Raw genomic sequence first — 21768 nt, 5'->3', positions numbered from 1 at the left:
TTGCCATTGTGTTACAATTGCCTGCAGTATTCAGTACAGTAACATGTTATACAGGTTTGCAGCCTAGGAGCAATAGCCTATACCATATAGCGTAGGTGTGTGGTAGGCTATACCATATAGGTTTGTGTAAGTGCACTCTATGATGTCTGAAAAATGATGAAATTGCCTAATGATAACATTTCTCAGAACATATCCTTGTCATTAAGTGATGCATGACTGTAGTTGATAAAAAAAACTTTTATCTAAAATATGTATTTTAAAAAATTCTTAAAACCCAACAATAAAACGACCAAATTAAAAAGTGGACAAAAGACCTAAATATACACTTACTGAAGAAGATAAAGAGATGGCAAAAAGCATGTAAAAAAATGCTCATCATTTGTCATCAAGGAATTGCAAATTTAAATAATGAGATATCATTATATATCTATTAGAACAACTAACATTTTAAAAAGTGATAATATCAAACACTGGTGAGGATGTGGAACAATAGAAATTCCCAGTCATTGCTGGTGGGAAAGCAAAATGATATAGCCACTTTGGAAAACAGTTTATTAGTTTCTTACAAAGCTAAAAGTAATCCTATATAATAAAAGCCCAGCAACAGAAAAGGTGGAACAACCAGAGACCAGAACACGGCGGCCCCTCACCCAGGCCAGCCCCGCCCCCAGCAGGGACCCCCACCCCGATCAGGGGTGTGGCTGGCCTGCAAACCACCCGCGGCCCCTCACCCAGACCAGCCCTGCCCCCCAGTGGGGACCCCCCACCTGGATCCGGGGCCCCGATCAGGGCAGGCCAACCAGCCCCCACCCTTCAGATAAGAGCTAGCCACCAGATAAGAGCTTTATTTCTGTAACAACTAGAAGAATCACTATATTTAAATTTTTTTAAAATTCTGTTAACTATAATGGTGATAGGTATTAACTAGATTTACTGTAGTGATCATTTTGCAATATATACAAACTTGAGAAATTTGTGCATGGGTGGGGTCCCTAGGCCTGGCTGGTGATCGGGGCCTATCGGGGCTGTCTCGCCCAGTCCCGATCAGGGCAAGGCTGCCAGGCCTGCCGGCTGCTGGCTGCCAGCCGGGGCCTGCCAGCAGCCAGATGGGGCCTGCCAGCCGGGGCCTGCTGGACAGGGCCTGCCAGACGGGGGGAGGGACCAGCGGAGGTTGGCTGGCCATGGGAGGTTGGCTGTGGCAGCGCACTGACCACCAGGGAGCGCTCCTGCATTGAGTGTCTGCCCCCTGGTGGTCAGTATGCACTATAGCAACTGGTCAACAGGTCGTTCCGGTCGTTCAGTTGCTTAGGCTTTTATATATAGAGATTTTGAATCATTATGTTGCATAACAGAAACTAATAGGGTTGTATAATATTGAATATCAATTATACCTCAATTAAATTTTTAAAAAATTTTAGGGCTCCTCTTATTCACATTTTTATTAATTAAATCTCTTCCCAGAGATCAACCGAAGGACTTGTATGCATATATATAAGCATAACCAATGGACACAAGACACTTGGGGGTGGGGGGTTAGGGCATGTGCCGGGGGGTAGGGGAGGCCAACGGGAGGTCAATGGGGAAAAAAGGAGACATATATACTACTATTTGTAATACTTTAAACAACAACAACAAAAAATTGAATTTATCTTTGGAGAAGATAAAAAAAAAAAATCTCTTCCCAGAAAGCTAATTGTTACTCCAAGGATAGGCAATACAGGCAAATTAAAATTAGTTACAGTCATCAAACGCGATGGTAGTGAAATAGGAGTTTTTAGGGGTGAAATAGGAAGATTTAGGGAATTTTTTAAATTAAAGGGGTCCATGGGAAAAGCACAGGCTGCATAGCTGCATAAGGTTACATTTCCATAATACAAGGGAGTTGGGAGAGGCAGAAGTTACATTTCCATAAGATAAAGGAACTGGGGGCAGCAAAAGGTCTATATTTACAAACTAAAGAAGGAGAAAGAAAGCCCAGAAGGAATAGGAGAACAATGGGGGAGGAGAGCCTCACATGTCCCATGTGAGGTTCGACCTTTGAGCTCAGGAGTTGCGATAGTAACCAAACCAGAAGGGGATAGTGACCAATCAGAGGGGATATCAAGGCACAAAAATCTGTAGCCTTTATAAACCATAGGGAAAAGGGGTTCAGTAGGACTCTTTCCCCCTCCCCACGTGGGAGTCTGTACTTGTTCTTCAATAAATTTCCACCTTTGCTATACCATCATCCTTCTGTGGTTTCATTCTTTGACTCCGATGGACAAAGAGCCTGGGGAAAAACAATTCTGCCCAGGGGAACACCGTAGGTTCCAGTCCAAAATTCCCATATCAGTAGTGGCAGACAGTGGACACTGGGACAGACAAACTCCATTTCCCACACCTTTCTTCCCTGCCTGTCTCTGTGACAGAGGCTATAAAAGCTAAACACTTAATTTCTGAGCCTCCTTTGAGAGGCCACATTACACAGTTCTGGCCAATGAGACACAAACAGAATTCTGTTATCACCTTTTCTTTTCTTTCCTTCTTACTGACTGAAACACATTTGTGATGTATAGTAGGCAGCCTCCAAGATGGCTCCAGTGAACCCTGCTTCCTGTTATTTGCGTAGTCCCTTCCCATATTGTATCAGGGTGTGTGAGCAATATGTGAAGAAATGATGATATCTCACTTCCAAGATTTGGTTATAAAAGACTACTCCCTGATGGCCCCTTTCTGGACCATTTGCCTTGGGGAAAGCTCACTGCTGTCATGAGCACCCCCATGTGGTAAGGAACTGAAGCCTCCTGCTAATGGTCACGTAAGCTTGAAAGCAGACCTCCAGCTCAGACAAGCCTTTATTGGATGATAGCGCCAGCTATTATATTTTTTTATTATTGAATTTATTGGGGTGACACTGGTTAATAAAATTATACAGGCTTTAGGTGCACAATTCTACTACACCTCATCTGTACACTATATTGTGTGTTCACCACCCCAAGTCAAATCTCCATTCATCAACATTTATCCCTATACCCTCCACCTCCTCCCTCCTCCTGGCAATACCACACTGTTGTCGTGTCTGTGAGTTTCTCTCTCTTTTTTTTAATTTTATTTTTGGCTCAATCCTTCTACCCTCACTACCTAGGCCTCCCTTCCCCCGACATCTGTTAGCCTGCTCTCTATGAGGCTGTAACTATGTTGCCTGTTAGTTCATTTTGTTCATTTGATTCCACATATGAGTGAAATCATCTTAACTGAACCTCATGAGAGAATCTGAGTTAGAACATCCCAACTAAACCACTCTTAATTCTCAACCCTCAGAAATTGTGTGAGATAATGTTTGTTTTTAGCTAATATGTTTTGGAGGTAATTTGTCATACAGCGAAAGATAACAAATACAATGATGCCTGAAAGTTAAGAGCCATTTGGTGACCTTGAGAATGAGGATCACATTCTAAGGATGGTAAAGGGTCATTATTAGTAAACTTGAGCATCAGTATCACCTCTGGACTACTGAAAATAAGGTTTCTTATGGAGGGAGACCTCTATTTGTTTAAGTCACATAGTGAAGTTTTATTTGCAGCCAAACACACTCCTAACTGACATACGCAACAATTCCCTAAACCCAATTACAGTTCCTAAAGAGAGGCTCCTTTTATTTAAAGATCTGGCTCTGTTCACAAGTACTTCTCTTATCTTCTGGAACCCAGCTGTTCATTTCCTGACTCAGAAAAAAAAATACCCAAGCTGTCCTGCAGGCACTCCTGCTATTTAAAGGCAATGGCTAGGATTATCCCCTTCATTCAGCTGGCCAACTACAATTCCTTCAGTAGAATGCCTACTTCTTAAAATATGTCTCCCTCTGACATATCTTTTTTAAAAATCCATTTGGCTACACCCCAAAACAGAGAATTCAGGAATGAATTTCTAAACTGCTGGATTATATAACCCATAGAAAAATGGACTTCTTTTATGATACTCTGCTTTATCATGGATTCTAGGAACACGTTTTAGCCAAAGAGCAGGAACTGGCTGTCTCTACCCTGATTGAAGTACAGAAAAAGGGAGGCTTCAGCTCAGAAAAATCTCTCCTAAAAACCCCACATTCCCTCTCCTAACTGCAACTCTCTCTCTAGATGCCAAAAGATGCCAAAACTGTAACACATAACAGAAGGAAAGTTTCATTTGGCACAGAAGTAAAAGCAATTTAGATCCAGTGACCTTGCTTTGTCTTTTTTTTTTTTTCATTCTAAGTGTACAATTGCTCAGAGATAGAGGCAACACGACCCCAGAAGAGGAAGAAAAATTACAGGAAATCCTGATCCACGCTTGTCCAAAATCATCAAACAATCTAGGCAACTGGTATTCACTCATATGATAGCTTTTAAGTTGTCAGCAATTCCTGGCAAATATAAGAATAGAAAATAACTTCAGCAACTCTTGAGCTCTAAAAGGCTTAGTGTTCTCACGGGTCTCTTGCCCTTAGAAAAGGGTGGGTGGGAAGAATAAGTAAAAGGACATTTAGCCAGAAAAATAAACCTCTGCTCTAAGAGATAACATGGTCCAAGAAACCAGGAATACTATATTGGAGGAAATACCAATAGAGTTTTTCAAAATGTATACAAATTATATATAAATTTCTTAACATTTAACCAATCCAAGGAAGCCATTTCTTAAAATTTTAAGAAAATTTCACTTTAACTCTGAGATGTAAAAAACATTCTAGGATCTTTAAAGCCCGTTGAAGTATACTCCTAGATTCTAATAGCAGCTTAATCATACATAGTCAAACAGGCACAAAATGGTGTTTCATAGAAATGTGATAGGTCCTATTGCAATGATCAGTAAGTAGATTTGCTTATAACGTTTAATCAATTGCATATGTTCAGAACTAATATGACATGGATTGATAAACCTGGAACAGCTCCTTGATTCTAAAACATGGTCAATTCCATAACAGCTATGCATATAAAAAAGCAGGCAAAATTTAAAACACTAGTTCCCATCTCACAGAGACCTACACAGCACTTCTTATGTTATACTTAGAGAAGCTATCTCTTTTATGCATATTTTTGCTTTTGATTCTGTGGAATTTAGGAATAAATTCATTTCTAATTTTTATTCTCTCCTTTACTGCCCTACCAACCCTCCCAATAACAGACAATAACTTATTATTCTAAAAAGTTACTTATGATAATATTCCTGAGACTTTTCTGCAATGTGAGTATTTCTTCCATTCACAGGAAGACAGGCCTAGACCATAACAATGAAAGTGAACTCCACCAGAGGCAAGACAATGTGAGTAAGCTCAGGGACTTCCCCTTGCTACCCCATGGTACTCTCTGACCTACTTTGATCAAACCACCCCTTTAGTTCTCAGCCTGAAAGCACCAAAGCTAGGCCTCTGTTAAGCACTGTGCAATAATAAACTATAATAACAACATGCATATACATTTATATTAAAGAGTACACATCACTGAATCTGTAGAAAAAGCACATCATTAAGTATAACATTAACAAAGGATAATTTATTGAAGATTTTTTTCCTGAAATATATTCTAAAACATTTAAAAGGATATTGAGACGTTATTATATGAAATGTTGTAATAGTGTTTTTAAACTAATGTTTCATGTGAACATTCCTGATCCATAGATCCCATCTATGTCTAAGCTCTTTTATTGAAAGAGCCTGTTTATAAAACTTTATAATTTCTAATTGGAGAGAGCTTTGACCTGCCAAGTCTTCTTTCCTATGGGAGAAGACACAGTCTGCCTTTTCTATGGATTAGTTCAGTACTATGGAGTTATACAAAGATTCTAGAAAAGTATCATGTGAAAATAAATAGCAATGACAGTGAACTAATCTCTTTTAGAGGGAAAATTCCTCAAAGGCAAAGACAATTCCCTTCTTCATTTACCTTTTTAGGTCAGAAAAAGTAGGCCATTAATGACTATAATTAGCACAGCATCTGTAGATGCTCTACTCTAACTATATAGAATAATTTAATCTTACTTAAATTATGATTAAATTCGATCAGAACTGATTGTGTCATGGAGCCACTCCTAAGCCTCAGAAAATTTGTTACTGGAAGGTAGCAATATTCTCACCAAGACAAGTGACCAAGAAAATCAGAAATAATCACATGTTTTTCCTGTCCGTCTTTGTTAAATTTATGCCTTTCAATATCTCCAGAGGGAAAATACAAACTACTCTAACTTCCCCTCTCAATCTTTCTATTGGGATAGGCTGACTTTAAATCAAATGAATTTAAATGATTAATTCAATAAATGCATCTAAGCCTTGATTTAACTTGTGATTAAAATTGCTGTAACAGAAAGTTAGCATTTTCCTTAAAAATGCATTCAACTATTAGAAATACATATTACAACTCAGATGTATCTATCTGATTTTAAAATGTGCATAATCTAAAATGAAGGCAACAATAAGTTTTTTCTAATTTAAAGTTCCCGTAGGAAGAAAGAATAATGAGCTAACTAATATAGAGACTTGTGAACCACACCCGAGTCCACAGATAAAACCTAAATAATTGAAAGGCATGTTATATAAGGAAAACACAAACTTGACAAAAAATGTTTTCAATAAATTTACTGTCTTGGAACCTTTTATTATTGTATAATGTAAAAATAAAATTTCTAAAATTTTAAACACTTTCAATTGTAAGTATAAATGTATTATTCTAAACAAAAATTAAATGGGACATATAAGAATTGACTTTACATAGATATTTGGGTTATGCAGTAAACTAGATCTTTATCTTCAGCTTATAAATTAATCTAGCAAATACTAAGCTTTTACTATGTACCTATTGAGTGATACAGAAATAAATAAGAAAACCTGGCATGTCCTCTACCTACATGAAGCCTCACTCTAGAAGAGAGACATTAATCCAAGAATGATCTAAATGTGATAAAGTATGGAGCTCTGAGGAATAATAAGAAAGAAAAGATCTAGCCAAGAAAGTCTGAGAAGGCTTACCTGAGGAAGTTACACCTAAGATCTGAAAGAGCAGGAGTTTACTAGGCAAAAAAGAGAGAGGAAAAGCTCTGTCCAAGAGAAGGGAAAGACATGTAAAAAGGCTTTCTAGTAAGATTAAGCACTCAGAAGCACAGAGCACTTGAAAAAGGAGCTGTGGATGGCCTGTGACTCTGGGCCATACTGAGCAAGAAAGAATACATTGCAAGACAAGGCTACAGAGGTAAGCAGAAGCCAGATAGACCATGTGGGACCTTATAGGGAAGGTGACTATTCATCCTGGTTTATTCCTGTTGAACTGGCATAATCAGCGTTGTCTCATACTGTCCTAGTGTAAATGATAAATTGTGGGAGGCCATGTATACAATTTTGTCCTTAACCAAAATACCACGGAAATTATATATAAAAGTTTTAAAGTTGTATGTGTATATGTGTGTGTGAGAGAGACCCAAAATAGCAATTTTATAACATAAATTTAAACATGAAGGTGAATATACAATTGCTAGAGATCCCTTCACCTGAAAGGTCTGAAATGTACTTCACAGTTGATCTCAGGGAGAATGTCTGAAATTGTACCAAATGAATGAGCAATAAAACCTTTCTGCAGAATGAAGCAGCCCTTGGGTTCTTGGTTACTTCCCTGCTTGAGTCCCAGTTCCCAGCCATCCTACAGGGGTTGGGTGGGCCTGAAGAAGGAGGCAGGAGTATGTCTGTTAGTCAGGTGAATGCTCTAATACACATACACACGTGTGTGTGTGTGTGTGTGTGTGTGTGTGTAGTGATAGAGAAGATAGGCCCAGGAGTAACCTTTTAAAGAGTCTGTTTACCCAAATTCCCCAGTGGCCAGATAATGACATGACAGATTGGAGGGGATGAACATGATGAGAAAATATTCATGAAAAAGATGAGAGCAATCAAGAGAAAGTTTAGGGTACTACTGCTGAGGAACCCACTATCATGATATTTGTCTAAATACTTGATTTCTGAGATCTCCTCTGAGATTACTGCAACCACTGCTGTTTTCCCACTGTTGGTGTACCTTTACTCATTTACTAGTAACATTTTTAATTTTTAAATATATATATTTTTTATTGATTTCAGAGAGGGAGAGAGAGGAAGAGAGAGACAGAAACATCAATGATGAGAAAGAATCATTGGTCAGTTGCCTCCTATATGCCCCCTACTGGGGATTGAGCCCACGACCTGGGCACTTGCCCTGACCAAGAATAGAACCATGCCATCCTGGTTCATGGGTGGATGCTCAACCACTGAGCAACACCGGCAGGGCTGATTTAACCGTTTGATATTTTGTATCACGTGTGTCTTGTGTTACATCTTCTAATCTGATTATTTTGCCACCCAATTTATAAATTCCTCAGCAGGGGAGTTTTACCATTTGTATAAAAAGATAATCATTGCATATTGTGAAGTTAATAAAGCATTTTAATTTGGGGAAGGGGGGACTTCACAAGTCACTTGGTATCTAAAAATATCTGAGCCTTAACCGGTTTGCACAGTGGTTAGAGCATTGGCCCGAGAACCGAATGGTCTCAGGTTCAATTCACAGTCAAGGGCATGTACTTTGGTTGTGGTGAAATCTCCGGCCCTGGTCAGGGCGTGTACAGGAGGCAACCAATCAATGTGTCTCTCGTGTCGATGTTTCTCTCTCTTCCTTTACGCCAGTGGTTCTCAACCTTCCTAATGCTGCGACCCTTTAATACAGTTCCTCATGTTGTGGTGACCCCCAATTTCATTGTTACAAATTGAACATAATTAAAGCATAGTGATTAATCACAAAAACAATACTAATTATATATGTGTTTTCTGATGGTCTTAGGCGACCCCAGTGAAAGGGTCATTCTACCCCCAAAGGGGTCGCGACCCACAGGTTGAGAACCGCTGTTTTACACCTTCCCTTCTATTCTCTCTTAAAAAAATAAAACAATCAATAGAAAAAAATATCCTTGGATGAGGATTAAAAGGAAAAAAAAAAAAAAAACAGCCCTAACCGGTTTGGCTCAGTGGATAGAGAGTCGGACTGAAGGGTACCAAGTTCGATTCCTGTCAAGGGCATGTACCTTGGTTGCAGGCACATCCCCAGTAGGGGGTGTGCAGGAGGCAACTGATCAATGTTTCTCTCTCATCGATGTTTCTAACTCTATCCCGCTCCCTTCCTCTCTGTAAAAAATCAATAAAATATATTTTTAAAAAATAAAATAAATAAAAAAAACAATATCCAAAAATAGTTATACTTTTAAAGAGAAAAAATAGCTTGATAACCTAAAATATTTAGGTTTTCTTCTATTTCACCTCAACTTTCAGCCTTTTACTTATATCAATACTAAATTTAATAGAAATAAAATTGAGCCATGTGTATAATTCTGTATCCAAAGAATTCAAATCCATGACATTAAAATCATCATGAAAATAGTCTTAGAATCTTAGCGAACAATATTTAGCCTTGTCACTAACTTGGCTTGGTATCTGATAATTTCTAGGGTTCTGCCACCCCCTCCACCTTTTTCCTATAGGCTATGATTATTCTAAATTCTATAATAGCTATACCCTTATATTCTTGAATTATAAGCCAAAAAAGTATATAAAAGCTTATGGATGACTACAGTTAGCTCAAAGTCAATAAACCTAAAGGAGATACAGGTCACTTGATCCCAATATATTATGGATTCAGCTACATAGACAACACCTTGTCCCATGATGTACTAATTGATTTCCAACATAGAAAATGATTTAAGGACAGTATGTACTTGAGAACAAAAGGCAGTATCTGAAAGCCAGTTATTATTCATCACTAAATCAAAACATAGGTTATAATCAGGTTTTTTCTTTTAACCAGCTTAGAGAATATAAAATATTAGAAAGAAAAAAAAAGAAAAAAGAGTATATCAAGTGTAAACAAGTCTACATCACTGATAATATACTTTAATGTTGGCAAATTTGTGTAGTAATAAACTAATAACACTTCAGCGATCCCTACATGGTGTAAGGAGGCAAAATAACAACAAAGAGCCCTTTCTTTTCCACTTTCTACATCTGTCTACAAATCTTCAAACTGCCACACATAAAAATAGTTACAACGTTCTCTTAGTTCTTTCATCAAGTGCAACATATAGGTTACTTTTCACATAAGAAATTGTGCTATTTGGCCCCAGCTGGTTTGGCTCAGTGGATAGAGCATCAGCCTTTGGACTGAAGAGTCCCAGGTTCGATTCCGGTCAAGGGCATATGCCCGGGTTGCGGGCTCGATCCCCAGTAGGGGTTGTGCAGGAGGCAGCTGATCAATGACCCTCTCTCATCATTGATGTTTCTATCTCTCTCTCCCTCTCACTTCCTCTCTGAAATCAATAAAAATATAATTAAAAAAAAGAAATTGTGTTATTTGAATAACACACATGAAATAAGTGGAGTATTTACCCTAATAGTTACCCCAACCACTTAAAATTTTACACCACTTAGTTTCAGTATCTCCCTCCTCCAGTCTCCAAATTCAATACCTCATTAACGCTTTATAATTCTACTAGAGGCCTGGTGCATGAAATTCGTGCACGGGGGGGGGGTCCCCTCAGCCCAGCCTGCACCCTCTCCAATCTGGGACCCCTCGGGGGATGTCCGACTGCCAGTTTAGGCTGGATCCCAGGGATCGGGTCTAAACCGGCAGTCAGACATCCCTCTCACAATCCTGGACCACTGGCTACTAAATGCTCACCTGCCTACCTGGTCGCCCCTAACTGCCCCCCCCCCCCCCCCCAACCTGGGCACCTCTTACCTCCCCCCATGGCGGGCTGGTCATCCCCAACTGCCCCCCTCTGCCAGCCTGGTCACCTCTTACTTCCCCCCATGCCGGCCTGGTCATCCCCAACTGCCCCCCTCTGCCAGCCTGGCCGCCCTCCAACTGCTCCCCCTGCTGGCCTGGTTGCCCCCTACTGCCCCCCCACCAGCCTGGTTGCCCCTCACGGTCCCCCTCCCCTGTCAGCCTGGTTGCCCCACGCAGCCTGCTGTTCAGTCATTTGGTCGTCCCTCACTAACCCCCTGCCGGCCTGGTCGCCCCACGCAGCCTGCTGTTCAGTCATTTGGTCGTCCCTCACTAACCCCCTGCCGGCCTGGTCGCCCCACGCAGCCTGCTGTTCAGTCATTTGGTCGTCCCTCACTAACCCCCCTGCCGGCCTGGTTGTAGGCAGCCATCTTATGAGGGCGTGAGGGTTTATTTGCATATTACCTCTTTATTATATAGGATTTTCCGATTATCTATTATTTTCACATCTATTACCTTGACTTTCATAAGGTTATATTTTCTTTAACTATAGGCATATTTGAGAATTATCATTGATGTTCTTATAGGTTTATAAAAAATATTATTTTCCCCTATTGCTGTTATTATGATCTTCTCAGCTTTATAAGAATAAATGTTGTTGTGCTCTCTTTGGCAGCACATACACTAAAATGGGAACGATACAGAGAAGATTAGCATGGCACCTGCGCAAGGATGACACGAAAATTCGTGAAGCATTCCACATTTAAAAAAAAAAAAAAAAGAATGAATGTTGTTATTTAATTTCTCCTTTCCTACTGCCATTTACTCATTCAATCTTCAGGGATCTGTTTCTTGTTATTATTTAATTTTAAAAGAAATAACAATCTGCTGTGCTTTTAAAAAACTAAAATATAACTAATTTAGTTTTTAAAATCATTTAATTGTGCTTCTCACATATTTCCTTCTAGTTGATTATGAAGACATGTGGAGGAAGCTCTGAAGCAGAGTTGTTGTTCTTTCTAAAGTAGCTTCAAACATGGAATGAAGTGACAAGAAGATTTTAAAAAGAAAAAAAACAAGATTATTGTGACTCACAGGGATAAGGCTTCAAGCCAAAATATAAAATACATGTGTACTCAGGTGTAGAAAAAGCTCTGGATCACACATTTATCTTTCAGACATTTGTGGACAGAATGATAATAGTATTTTCAGTGTCACAGAATATTGCCCATTTACTAAAGACAGAAAAATACAAAACTTAAAAATAAAATATATTTCCTTTAAAATATAGTAATATCTTTTATCTACTACAACACAAAATTCTATCAATAATTATAGTCTACAGCCAATCCTTTTAGTCTAATGTAAAGTAAGAACCTGAAGTAGGTAAGAATGAGAATTGTCCCTTAAATTTTGAAAGAGACATGGTTAGGATGGGTAAAAGAATTATTAGTATATACATAGTGAAAGGTAGAGTTATAAAACTCTAGAAATCCTGGTTTTGCATTTAAATTAATTCACTCAAATTAATATTCATATTGACAGGTAATCCTGTCTTAGATCCTGTATCTTGATTTTTGGCTTAATATATCATAAACTAATAATATAAAGACACAAACCTACAATTTCTATCCACATCTCTTTCTCCCTAGAGCCTTTGCTGTAGTTTCCTAACTGAAGGAGAAGCAAGCACAAATGTAAAGGATTAATAAAAGTTAGATGGGGAAAGATACACAATCTGACATATACTAATAAAATTTCAAAACTCTAAGGATAAATAAAAACATCTTAAACTCCTAGAGTGTCCTTAAGAAATACATAGTAAAGTATTTAGGGATGAAGTGCTTGTAACTTTCAAAAGATTCAGCAAAAGGAAAGAAAACAATTAGAGAAAGCCATTATGGCAAAATGTTAGTATGTGAATCTAGGTGAAGAATATGTGGTATTGACTGTATTATTCTTTGAACTGTTCAAGAGGTTTAAAAAAATGGAGAACAACAACAACAAACCCACAAGGCTCCCAGAGAAAGATAAAATAAAACAAACAAAAAACTAATTTTATTAAAAAAAAAAAAAAGAATGAGCCCTGACCGGTTTGGCTCAGCGGATAGAGCATCAGCCTGCGGACTGAAGGGTCCCAGGTTCGATTCCAGTCAAGGGCATGTATCTGGGTTGTGAGCACATCCCCATCAAGAGGCGTGCAGGAGGCAGCTGATCGATGTTTCTCTCTCATCGATGTTTCTAACTCTCTATCCCTCTCTCTTCCTCTCTGTAAAAAATCAAAATATATTTTTTTTAAAAGAATGAGATTCAGTGTATCATAAGACTTCTCGCTATAAAACACTGTATGCTAGAAAATAGTGTAATTAAGTTTTCACAGTTCTGAGAGAAAATGATTTTAACCTAAAATTCTAGTGAACTATATTAAAACCTGAAGGCAAAGAAAAATGCTTTCAAATATTCAGGACCAGAAGGCTTAATTCCCACACACTCTTAAAAAAAAAAAATAGAGTTTATACAATCTAAACAACATAGCAGTGAAACACAAATGAAAAACTAGTTGAAACTGCATCTTTGTTACTATCATGCTAGTCCAAGCATTGTATCAATTACTGCTGAAACAGTGCAAGAGCCTTTCAATTGGGTTTCCATTGTTGTAGCCTCCTATCCATTTCCACGCAGAAGCCAATGTAATTTTATTTTGTTATAATTTAATGTCCCATTTTATTTATTTTATGTAGGGAATATATTCACATCGACAAAATACATTCAGTGATTTTCAAGTAGAAGGTAAAAACGGCATTACATCCCTGAGACCCTGACAATGGGGTACCTGTACTTTAGAGGACCCGCTCTAGGCCTCTTCCAGCTGCATCTCTTCAACAGGTGAAGAGTCCACAGAGCCTAGGGCATATACCCACTCAGCCCATGTACTAGTACTTGAACCCTGGGAGTCTCTGCCCAAATGGGCTAAACCCACTCCCAGGATCTGTGCTTGGGTTGTCTTCCCGTTGGCGGAATACAGAGCCCACTGACACACCTCTAGGCCCAGGAAGTGGGCAAGCGGTAGCTAGATGTGGGGTGTGCACTGAGTCATGATGTGAGAGCAAGATGTCCATCCTTCAAGAATAGGACTGAGAGTAGAGTTGAGGTGGAAGGACAGGGTGGACAGGCCACATGCTGGCCAGGGCCCACCATATCAGAGTAGGCCTTGGAAAACATACAGTGAAAAGCCTCAGTGCCATCTGTGTCCCCAGCCAAAAGCCTTCCCTTCCCAGAGACAACTGCTTCCAGCACAAGAGTGATCATTTAAAAATCACAAAATCTGATAATGTAATCTCTAACCTGAAGTATTTTAGTGGCTCTCTATTACTGTTAGGATAAAATCCAAAATCCTTAAAGTGGTCAATGTGGTGCTTCTCAAACTATAATGTACACTAGTCACCTGGGGATTCAAGTCTGATTCAGTAGGATTGGGATGAGGCCTGAGATTCTGAATTTCTAACAACCTCCTATGTGATGCAGATGCTGCTGGTCTGCGGGCCACAGCTTGAGTAGAGAGGTCCTATAAGAGATTAATATTCCTTTTGAAGCTATGATTTTAGCTACTCCAGCTAAGGAAAGAGACTTTCTCATTTAAAAAGCTGAATCAGCTGGTCTAGGCTGGGGGTGGACAGAAATTGCCAAGTAATAAACATAGCTAACATTTATTCATCTACTTAAATATTTATTGGACATCTGTTTGTATGTACTAACATTGGCCTAGAGAGCTCAGCAATGAACAAGAAAAAGTTGCTGTGTTCATGGAGCAGACAGAATCAAAATTAAATAAATAACAGTGCAGTATCAGGTAATGTTTGGGGCTAAGAAGAAAAATCAAGATAAGGAACTAGAAGGTGAGAAGAGGTGTTGCTTTAGACAACTGAGGCATTTAAGGTTTTTTGCCATAAGTACTAAGGCAGGCACTGACTGTACTGAGAACCTTAAAAGAGAGCAAGGCACTATCATCTCTCTGATATAAGGTACTATTGACTTACTTTGCAGGTGATAAAACTGAAGCTTAGAGATGTTAAGTAACTTGCCCAAGGTTAGACAGCTAGGCAGAAGAAAGACATGGACCCTGGTAGTCTGGCTATTACCAATTTCTGTATTGATTAGCTTTTGCTGAGGAAAAAACACAACCCTAATATCTCATTGGCTCACAGGTATATATGGTTCACGTTAACATTAGGATTAGAGCTCTGCTGGACTTAGCTGAACTCCCTGTGTCTTAACATTCTTGAAGCAAGACTTGGACTTTTAACCTCTAAACTGGCAGTTTATGATAAACATCATAAGTAATTCAAGTAACAATATCACTAGACACCCACAAAAGGATAGCAGACCAAGGAGAAGCTAAAGTTCAATCAACAAAATTTTCCCTTTGTTGGTTTAAAACTCCCAAATTTTAATCACTTAAACATTTCTTGAAAGTTTAAGGAAAATAAGATTACTATGCAATAGGTCATTCTAGTTTTAGCAGGGGTTCTTAATTTTGGGGGGTTACAATCTCTTTTTAAATCTGATAAAACTTGGGCCCTCTCCCAAGAAAATGCTCATAAGTCTATACAATTTTGCATTCAATTTAGGGGTACATGGGCCTCTAGAAAAGCCGTAATACTCAATTTGAGAAATCTTAAATTATGGCATCTACTTTGAAAACTTCCTTCTATTCCCTGATGAACAAAGTGATCCTCTTTTACTAATTATTTCATTTAATTAAAAGACAGTAAACTCTAATTATCAGCATAGTAAAAACATAATTTTGTTATCCAAAACAGTTTTGTAGCAAAAAAATTAAAAATAAGGGCCTCGCCTAACTGGCTGTAAAGAACTACTTATTTCAGCCGAACCGGTTGGCTTGGTGGATAGAGCGTCGGACTGTGGGCTGAAGGGTCCCAGGTTCGATTCCGGTCAAGGGCATGTACCTTGGTTGCGGGCGCATCCCCGGTGGGGGGCGTGCAGGAGGCAGCTGATGGATCTTTCTCTCTCATCAATGTTTCTAACTCTCTATCCCTCTCCCTTCCTCTCTGTGAAAAACCAATAAAATATATTTTTAAAAAAAGAACTACTTATTTCAGCTTCCCTGAAGGTAAGTTTTACTTGTCAATTGCCTATGTGTGAATTAGTCATCAATATTTTTATTCTAAAGTGGCTGATTTTCCTTCTATACTCAGTGGTTTAGAACAAGTATGCTGTTGAATACAATTCTGATCCTTAAAAAATACAAGTATAATTGTAAATGATCCTAAATTACATATATGTGTATATATGTATATATGAAAACACACACACACAAATATTTTAGAGTAAGGTAAATTTGCTCCCTCCTCCCCAAATTATGAAACATATCCTTAGACTTCTAAGAAATGATTTAAGGTTATGTGTTACTTTTTAATTACATAGTGTATTGTTGACCTTACTCTTTTTTTTATAAAGAGTACAGGACTAGTAAAACATAAAATGACACAGTGTAGCAAGCAGGCAAGTAAAAGAGTAACTTTTGATACCTGATATCCCATGTGTCATTACACAACAATTGAATCACAATCTGGAAGAGTTCTCATTAATACAGCGTATCCAAACTACTACATGGTTATTAATACAGAGCTACAAAGATTCTTATATATACTTAAACGAACCAGCTATGTTTTAACTTGATCTACATTATCTTAAAAGAACTAAAACAATATGATAGCTGACAACAGAATCATTAAAAAATAAACATTTATTCAGTATTTTTAATTAAAATTGGAATAGTTGAACTGAACAGATCTAGGAACAATTATAAAGAAACTAGAGGCGTGGTGCACGCAGTCTGGGAGCCCTCAGGGGATGTCCAACTGTCAGACATCCTTAGTGCTGTCGTGGAGGAGGGAGAGGCTCCCGCCGCTGCGCTCGCCAGCCGTGAGCCCAGCTCAGGGCTTCTGGCTGAGCAGCGCTCCCCCTGTGGGAGTGCACTGACCACCAGGGGGCAGCTCCTGCATTGAATATCTGCCCCTGGTGGTCAGTGCGTGTCATAGCGACCGGTCTGTTCGCCGTTTGGACGATTTGCATATTAGCCTTTTATTATATAAGACTAGAGGCCCGGTGCACAAAAATTTGTGCACTCGGGGGGGTCCCTCAGCCTGGCCTATGCCCTCTTGCAGTCTGGGACCCCTCGGAGGATGTCCACCTGCTGGCTTAGGCCCGCTCCCTGGGGGATCGGGCCCAAGCTGACAGTCAGATATCCCTCTGGCAGCTCGGCAGCCCTCGGGGGATGTCCACTTACCGGGAGGGAGCAGACCTGAGCTTCAGTTGGACATCCTTAGCGCTGCTGAGGCGGCGGGAGAGGCTCCCGCCACCACCACTGTACTGGCAACCATCAGCCTGGCTTGTGGCTGGGCAGAGCTCCCCCTGTGGGAGTGCAATGACCACCAGGGGACAGCTCCTGCATTGAGCATCTGCCCCCTGGTGGTCAGTGTGTGTCTTAGTGACCAGTCATTCCCAGTCATTCTGCTGTTAGGGTCAGTTTGCATATTATCCTTTTATTATATAGGATAGAGGCCTGGTGCATGGGTGGGGGCTGGCTGGTTTGCCCTGAAGGGTGTCCTGGATCAGGGTGGGGGTCCCACTGGGGTGCCTGGCCAGCCTGGGTGAGGGGCTGATGGGTGTTTGCAGGCTGGTCACACCCCCTTCAGGGTGGGGGTCCCGCTGGGGTGCCTGGCCAGCCTGGGTGAAGGGCTGATGGGTGTTTGCAGACTGGCCACACCCCCTTTAGGGTGGGGGTCCCCGCTGGGGTGCCTGGCCAGTCTGGGTGAGGGGCTGATGGCTGTTTGCAGCTGGTCACATACCCTTCAGGGTGGGGGTCCCCACTGGGGTGCCTGGCCAGCCTGGGTGAGGGGCTGATGGCTGTTTTCAGACTGACCAAGCTCCCTGGCAACCGAAGCTCCCAGCCTTTCCTTTTTTTGTTTTTTTTCTTTATTCGCTCCAGCTCCGTGGCCATGGTGACTGGAAGCAGGTATCTGAGGTTTATTTACCTTCTATAATTAAAACTTTGTTGCCTTGAGAGGGGGCAGCAGCCAGCCGGGAAGCTTGGCTTCTTCATCATTGGGGCAACCAAGCCTCCTGCTCACGGCCGGCTGGAAGCAGGTATCTGGGGTTTATTTGTCTTCTATAATTGAAACTTTGTTGCTTTGAGTGGGGCTCAGAGCCTGCCGGGAAGTTTGGCTTCCTCCATAATTGGGGCAACCAAGCCTCCTGCTTGCTCCAGCTCCGTGGCTGCTGGCTGCCATCTTGGTTGGGTTAATTTGCATATAGTCACTCTGATTGGCTGGTGGACGTGGCTTAAGGCGTAGTGAAGGTACGGTCATTTTGCATGTTTGTCTATTATTAGGTAAGATAGGTGACTTTATTATTTGCATCCAACAGAATCAATAATAAAATATTCTTCAGTTTTTGAGAGGCAGTACAGTATTGAGATTACTAGAACTCCAGAGACCAAATGCCTCACTTTGAATCCCAGCTCTTACACCTACATTAACTAGGTGAACAGGAGCAAGTTAGATAACCTTTCTGTGCTTTGGCTTCTTATTAAATGGGTAAGTTAGTGGGTGATGCAAGTATGAGCTTAGAATGGCACCTGGGGAAAAAAATCCAAGCACTGGAATATAGGATTTATGAGGGTAGAGATTTTTTATCTCTTTGTCCACTGATGTATGTAATCCCAAGAACAGTGCCTAAAGATAGTAAGTGCATAATAAATATTTGTGGAATAAATGACTGATATCATTATTAACATGGTGATTTTTGGATAAATGGAAAAATTGAACCAGTTAAGCTCTGCTATTTACACTTGGAAACTTCCTCTTTCTCCCCAAATTCCCTCCTTTAAAACAAAATGGAAACATAAGCATTTTTAAGTTGCATACTCAATTCTTCTAAAGCCCACAGCACTAAAATATGATTGAGAAACTAGATTTCAGTTGAGCAAGAGTGCCATCTAGTGTTCATGAAAGCTACAACAAGCTGAGAATTCAGAGTCAATTTTCATCCTGTGTGCTAGAGACAAAGAAAAAAAACAGAATGAAAAAATTCATTAGAAAAAGATCTGCCCTATCAACAGCCCAAGTCTTGAAAGAAAGGTATTCCTAAAGGAAATTAAAGAAAAGCAGCTTTTCTGAGATACTATCAAAAATAAAAAATATATTAAAAAAAAAAAAGAGAGAACAGCAGCTTTTGAAATTAGCATATACTCCCCTGGCCGGTGTGGCTCAGTTGGTTGGAGTGTCATCCCGTGCACCAAAGGGTGGCAGGTTCGATACCCATTCAGGGCACATACCTAGGTTGTGGGTTCAATCCCTGGTCGGGCGCATGCAAGATGCAACCAATTGATGTTCCTCCTCTGTCTAAAAATCAAATTTTAAAAATATAAATAAAAATAAAATTAGTATATTCTGTATTAGAAGAAACTCATTTCAGAGAGTATACTTAAGTTCTACTTTTCATAGGTCATTCTGCTATGAATAGAAAGTGGTCTATTAAGTTTATTTTTAATAACATGTTTTGGTCTTATTAGAAAAGATATATCTATCCATTATGAAAATTTTAGAGAAATGTAGAAAAGAAAAGCATGAACCATGGTCCAGAGAGAGAGAAAGTTATTAGCGTTTGGAGACTATACATATATATATACACGCGCGCGTGTATATATATATATATATACATATATATATATGGATATATATATATATGTATATATATATATACATATATATATATATATATACACACACACATATATATATATATGTATATATATATATATATATATATTTCCAAGATTTAAAATGTACATGGAAAAAACTTAATTTTAATCAAATATTTGGTCAAGACATTAAAAATAAAATACAAAAAAAGATAAATTATGTATATATTTTAACTAAAATCAAGAACTTTCCTAGCTTCAACTTTGTATTCAATGGGGTAAATTTTTTAAAAATTGCTATCAGATATATAATCCCTTTGGTCTTGCTCTACAATACCCTAATCCATAAAGATTGGGGTTTATAAAATAAAAATATATAAATTACTTCATCTGCTCCCTTTCAGATACCACTAAATTGATAATAAAGTATACCAATTTGAGTTTGGGACATCTGAATAAAAATTTGGATTTGCAATAATGTTTAACCTCATTCATTATTCATTTGAGGATGCTCATAAAAGTTTTTGGCTTTCTTTTTAATATGCATTTCCCTCAAATTATAGACAGCTGAGATTTGATTCACAACTCATTAGGTAATCATTAAATAATGAAAAGAAAGCTGTTGACCACTTCCTACCTTTTGGACAAATGCTATTTTACTTTTAGTACCAAGAAAGGAACGTAGGAAATTCCCTAGGATCACACAGAAATAATGGGGGAAGGTAGAAAAGCTGCTAGAGGCAGATGGGCTGGCCTCTCCAACTGAGCCTTGGTGGGCCAAGTCAGGGAGGGAGCAAGGCCTGAAAGGGCATCCACTGGCCGGGCTGATGTGAGATTTCCTTATCTGGGAGACTGGTTGCAAGGGTGGGGAAAGAACAGAGCTTGGGCTCATACTATCACTTACTGGGCCACACTCTCTTCTAGACATTAATTAGGTTTCTGGGCACATAACCTAAATCACAACTCTCTTCACAGTAAGCAAGGAGGCTCTCTCTGCCCAACCTCTAGCTTCAGGAGGTATGTTGTGGTAGGCTGCTTTTAAAATGGTTCCCAGTGATCCCTACCTCCTGGCATTCATTCCATGTGTAACCTGCTCCTCTTGAGTATGGGCTGGACCTAGTGATTTGCTTCTAATGAACAGACTAAGGCAAACGTGATGGTATGTCTCTTCCAAGATTAGGTTATAAAAAACCATGACTTCCATCTTGCTGGTATCTTTTTGCTGGTACTTAGTCTCTGGTTCTTCTCAGGTTCTTTCTCTGAATAAGCAAATACAGAGGCCCACATGGCAAAGAACTGAGAGCAGCCTCCAGTCAACTACCAGCAGGGAATTAAGGCTCACAACTCAAGAAACTGAATCCTGACAATAAACATGTAAATTAGAAGCAAATCCTTCCCCTTTTGAGCTGTCAGATAAGATCACAATCCTGGCCACCACCTTAATTGCAGCCTCATTAGAGACTCTGAAGCAGAGGTCCTTGCTAAACTGTAGCCATATTCCTGATGCACAGAAATTGTAAGATAATACATATGTATTGTTTTAAACCATCAAATTTGTTATGAAGGAACAGATAACTAATTCAATTCTTAAAGAAAAGCTGCTCAAGCCCACCTGATACTGAACCCTGAGTGTCTGTCCCTGTCTTGTGGCAGACTCCTCAGTTACCAGCAAGCCTGGACCCTTGGCACAACTGGCCACTCCTTTTGTGGATTTACAGATTAGGTTCACCTGCCTGGTCTCTCTCTCCTATCCTGAAATAAATAACAAGGCATTTGGGCAAACTTCCTAGCTCCATGCTTCAGTGACCAGTCCAGCTTGGAACCTAAGTGCCTGTGTGGTTTCTAAGATAAACCACCCATCTTGACTATGTATCATTTATTTTATTGCTTTTGCAGTCTCTATTTACTATTTACCAGCTGGTATGAAAATACTTCAGTATTTTAACACGTATTGCTGTGCCAATGAATATTGGCTGAACATCAGCCCTAGTTTATGCTGTAAGGTTAATTCATTAGACAGACTCAAGATCCTATCTAGTTCTACTTCCTTTCAATGAGCTTTAAAATATAATTAATGTAAATTTTACTACTTCTTTTAGCCATCTCAATCTTTAAATTTCGATAGTATTACCACATGGGAATGGCCAAGCTGAACTGTTTTATTTATAATGCCCAATACTAAAGTGAGAAGGAAAGGAAAATAAAAAGGGGCCATAAAAAGAAAACAAAGATGAGGCCAAAATGTAATCTACAGGAAAGTACAACAGAACATTAATTACTTCCCGCCAGTCATCAGAGGTT

At 39.5% G+C, this 21768-nt stretch overlaps 1 protein-coding gene and 1 non-coding gene across 4 annotated transcripts in view; one reads left to right on the top strand and one right to left on the bottom strand.

Moving 5' to 3' along the window:
- Positions 1–21768, bottom strand: part of SESN1 (sestrin 1) — a 115871-nt gene that overhangs the window by 74815 nt on the left and 19288 nt on the right. The window lies entirely within an intron of this gene.
- On the top strand, positions 11403–11509 carry LOC111828480. The gene has a single exon (XR_002832367.1). It is a non-coding gene; the product is annotated as a U6 spliceosomal RNA (small nuclear RNA).

This window comes from Myotis lucifugus, unplaced genomic scaffold (assembly GCF_000147115.1).
Source record: "Myotis lucifugus unplaced genomic scaffold, Myoluc2.0 scaffold_378, whole genome shotgun sequence".
Classification (NCBI taxonomy): Eukaryota; Metazoa; Chordata; class Mammalia; order Chiroptera; family Vespertilionidae; genus Myotis; species Myotis lucifugus.
Note: the sequence above shows the minus strand (reverse complement) of the source record. Positions and strands in the feature narration are given on the sequence as shown.